Raw genomic sequence first — 5,000 nt, 5'->3', positions numbered from 1 at the left:
GGGGCGCCCCGATCAACGGACTGATAATATCTGATATGATCGAATCTGATTCGTGGTGTAACAGGTCGTATTTGCTTTCATATGTGTGTCTTTGTTGTTCATATGTATATCACATGACCATTCAATTTGGGATAATTATGGGCAATCAATAAATGCCAGATCTTGTGAATCCATGATTTTAAGGTTACAGCCTGTTTATTGGACTATAAGATAACCCTCTCACAGGATGGCGCATCACCCTCCTTCTGTCTGGCAGGTGAAGTCTTAGAGGTGGTAACAAAGTTTAAACACTTGGGGCACATAATCAGAGAAGATCTATGTGATGATGATGATGATGTGCAGCGCCAGTGCTGAGCGCCAGTGCTGTAAACTTTATTGTCAAGCCAACATGCTGGCACCAAAGTTTCATATGTGTACAGACAATGTCAAAATAGCACTTTTTAAAACCTACTGCACTTTATACAGCTCACTTGTGGTGCCGATACAGCAAAGCGAAAATGAAAAAACTTCAGGTGGCATTATATATATATATATATATATATATACACAGTCTTCTCCTCATGTTTCTGGAAACACTGGAGGCAATGTTTATATGTTTTTAATTGACTGACTGGAGTGAAAGTAGCCTGATACATATAGGCTATCTCTGTGTTGTTGTTTTGTTTTTACTGTCATGTTTTTCCCTGTTGTTTGTATATGGACCCATTGTGTCTTTTCTTTCATCGGATACCGATGAATTTCTTTGAGAAACTAAAAAGGGATCCAGAATGATTCTAAATCGATAAAACTGTATTTATTTTATAGATAGAAACTTGTACCATATACTTCATAATATGCATAAAGTACACAGTAGGCTACTCTGGGGACCCCACACAGTGACACTGTCATTTCTCAATCGTTTTGGACCGGAACCGGCCCGGCCCACTGGCCGGCGTGGCCGCGTTCCTGTGGGTCTGGATTTTTGATGCTTTTGAACTTGAATCCTGAAAAGTGTAAAGTAACAGTTTTGGACACATGAAGAAGCTCACTTGTATATAATTTTTCGTGCCACACGAGTATATCTGTTTTGACGTCAAATTGGCCCCCTCCATCGAGACCTTTAAATCCCGCCTGAAGACCCACCTCTTTACCTTGGCTTTTTAACCCCGCTTGAGTTCCTTTGGTCCTTGTATAGGTTTCGTCTCACTGTGATGCTGTTGTTTTTCTGTTGTTTTTCTGTAATGTGTCTCAGTTGTTGTCACTGTTTGTAGGCCTACTTTGTTTTCTCGCTGTTGTTTTTCTGTGTGGTAGCTTTAGTGCACTTACTCCAAACGGACCCTTAACTTTAACTCTTTAACTCTTGAGAGCGTAACATTATTAAACCAAATGGCCATTCGGTTTATTTTCACGCTAAGAGTTAGATTATTGTTATACATATGCCTGTTATTTCTCCTAATGGTACCACATTAATTAAACCACATTAAGAGCATGGAATTGTGGACAAAATCTTATCCAACGATAACAAAATATGAGGCTCAATTTAGGCTAAATGTCATTAAATGGTGGTCCGTGGCTCAAATGAGTCTGAGAGGCTAAATGTCATCAGATGGTGGTCCGTGGCTCAAATGGGTCTGAGAGGCTAAATGTCATCAAATGGTGGTCCGTGGCTCAAATGGGTCTGAGAGGCTAAATGTCATCAAATGGTGGTCCGTGGCTCAAATGGGTCTGAGAGGCTAAATGTCATCAAATGGTGGTCCGTGGCTCAAATGGGTCTGAGAGGCTAAATGTCATCAAATGGTGGTCCGTGGCTCAAATGGGTCTGAGAGGCTAAATGTCATCAAATGGTGGTCCGTGGCTCAAATGGGTCTGAGAGGCTAAATATCTAATATCTAAATATCTGCTAAACTAATTGTACTCAATGTTCTCCTATAGCGGTTTTATTGTCTGACTTCTGTCTATTGTGCTTTTTTCCCCTTTTTTCTTGTTATACAGTACATTTCCGTCCTTTCACTGTCCCTGTATTTCATCTGTATTCTAATGTTTAAGATCTGCATGTTCAATATGATTGGTTTTTTTTTCTTTAAACTAACAAAAACATTAGAGCTGGGACTCGATTAAAAACAATAATGGTATCCCAGTGAATCAACGAATAGTGACTACAGGATACCACTCATTTTCAACATTTTACTGTCATTAATATACCTGTTGTGGAAATAATAATAAAAAGTCACCCCATTCTGTGTTGCCTAGAACTGGAGGTCTGAAAAAAAAATTGTAACAGTAACAAGTACATCTCAGTGACATCACAAAGCTGTACTTACTTCATATTGTTACTGTTTTTTGTCAGACCTCCAGCAACACAAAATGGGGTGACTTTTTATTATTTCCAGTTTTCAGTACTATAGAAAAGCGCCCAGTGAGAAACGTTCCGCGGTGAGAAAAAAGGTGCGATTAATTTATCTGTAGTTAATCGCGATAAATTTTTCTGTAGTTAATTAATCTAAATTAATCGCAATTAGTCCCGGCCCTAAAAAACATACAAAAACAAACATGCCTGGAGAAGCCACTTGCAAGCCCTGGAGGGTTTTTAGGCTTTCTCCTTCACATTTATTTTTTTATTGACCTTGTGTATCATTTACGAAATATTTTTGTATGTGAAAATATTAAATAAACAAACAAACAAACAATATCATCAAACGGTGGTTCCGTGGCTCAAATGGGTCTGAGAGGCTAAATGTCATCAAATGGTGGTCCGTGGCTCAAATGGGTCTGAGAGGCTAAATGTCATCAAATGGTGGTCCGTGGCTCAAATGGGTCTGAGAGGCTAAATGTCATCAAATGGTGGTCCGTGGCTCAGATGGGTCTGAGAGGCTAAATGTCATCAAACGGTGGTTCCGTGGCTCAGATGGGTCTGAGAGGCTAAATGTCATCAAACGGTGGTTCCGTGGCTCAAATGGATCTGAGAGGCTAAATGTCATCAAACGGTGGTTCCGTGGCTCAGATGGGTCTGAGAGGCTAAATGTCATCAAACGGTGGTTCCGTGGCTCAAATGGGTCTGAGAGGCTAAATGTCATCAAATGGTGGTCCGTGGCTCAAATGGGTCTGAGAGGCTAAATGTCATCAGATGGTGGTCCGTGGCTCAGATGGGTCTGAGAGGCTAAATGTCATCAGACGGAGGTCCGTGGCTCAAATGGATCTGAGAGGCTAAATGTCATCAAACGGTGGTTCCGTGGCTCAGATGGGTCTGAGAGGCTAAATGTCATCAAACGGTGGTTCCGTGGCTCAAATGGGTCTGAGAGGCTAAATGTCATCAGATGGTGGTCCGTGGCTCAAATGGGTCTGAGAGGCTAAATGTCATCAGATGGTGGTCTGTGGCTCAAATGGGTCTGAGAGGCTAAATGTCATCAGATGGTGGTCCGTGGCTCAAATGGGTCTGAGAGGCTAAATGTCATCAGATGGTGGTCCGTGGCTCAAATGGGTCTGAGAGGCTAAATGTCATCAGATGGTGGTCCGTGGCTCAAATGGGTCTGAGAGGCTAAATGTCATCAGATGGTGGTCGTGGCTCAAATGCTGAATAGTACCACAGACGAAAAACAGTCTAAGTCCAAATTTCAGACTGACCCCTCCACGACTAGGCCTCGTTGTCCTGACCCCTTATCTATCATTTATACATTATGGATAAATAGTGTGGACTAAGTCCACACTATTTATCCATAATGTATAACGAAAAACAGTCTAAGTCCACTGGACTTAGACTGTTTTTCGTCTGTGGCATTCATAATAATGGGCCTTCTTCGCCTTCTTCGTGGGGTTTTATGGCGGTTGGCATCCAAATAGTTGCATTGCCGCCCCAATAATGGGCCTTGACATGAAAAGGGTTGAAAACCCACTGTAGGCCATAATACTACAGGAACAGAATGATCTTTTCAATTAGAATTTACTGTAGGTGATTTTTTACCAGAGGCTAAATGCCGGTAAGCACTTTACACAGATTGTGCATCGCACGCACGCACATTCACACACCGTTGGCGGAGGAAACCATGCAAAGGCACCAACCTGCACATCAGGGGCAATTATAGGGGTTCAGACAGAGTCTTGCTCTAGCATACTAGCATACTAGGGCCTTTACTGTTCCTAATATATGTTAACGACATGACATCAGCTTGTGACTGCAACTTGTTCCTGTTCGCAGATGACTCAGCACTGCTGGTCTCGGACAGAAACAAACTGCAGGTTGAAAAGACCCTCAGCTCTGAACTCGGTAGAATCTGCACCTGGCTCGCTGATAACAAACTATCCTTACACCTGGAAAAAACTGAATCCATTCTCTTCAGATCAAATAGTAATCTCAGCAAGGCAGATGGCTTCTTGGTTAGAGTGGGTGACAATATTATCACACGAAAATATGAAATTACCTACCTAGGTTCCATCCTGGAGGCCAATCTTTCTGGTGATAAAATGGCCACCAACGTAATCAAAAAAGTCAATCAAAGAACAAGATTCCTTTACAGGATCTCCTCACTGGTCAACAAAAACACCTTGAAGACCTTAACAGGAGCCCTCGTACAAGGTTTCTTTGACTATGCATCCACCTCTTGGTACCACAGCACCTCAAAGGCCCTTAAAACAAGGCTCCAGACCTCCCAAAACAAACTGGTCAGGCTCCTACTTGGCTTCACCCCCCGAACCCACCTCACCCCTGCCCACTTTGACAGGCTGGGATGGCTTAGGGTCGACGACAGAGTACAGCATCTTGCAATGGGTCTGGTCCACAAGATTCAATACACCACCAAGATACCCATGTACCTGTCTAAATACTTCCTTAATGTAAACGAAGTCCACACCCACAACACCAGAGGGAGTGCAACAAACCATGTACAACCCAGATTTGGCACAAACAAGGGACTAAATTATTTTCGCTCCTATGCCACCAAAATGTGGAACGCCCTACCAACAGTCATTAAGACATGTGAATCCCTTGACTCCTTCAAAACCGCTCTCAAAGGGCACCTACAGATGGC

The sequence above is a fragment of the Protomyctophum parallelum genome (assembly GCF_964188405.1).
Source record: "Protomyctophum parallelum genome assembly, chromosome: 8".
Lineage (NCBI taxonomy): Eukaryota > Metazoa > Chordata > Actinopteri > Myctophiformes > Myctophidae > Protomyctophum > Protomyctophum parallelum.
This window is presented reverse-complemented; position numbering follows the sequence as displayed.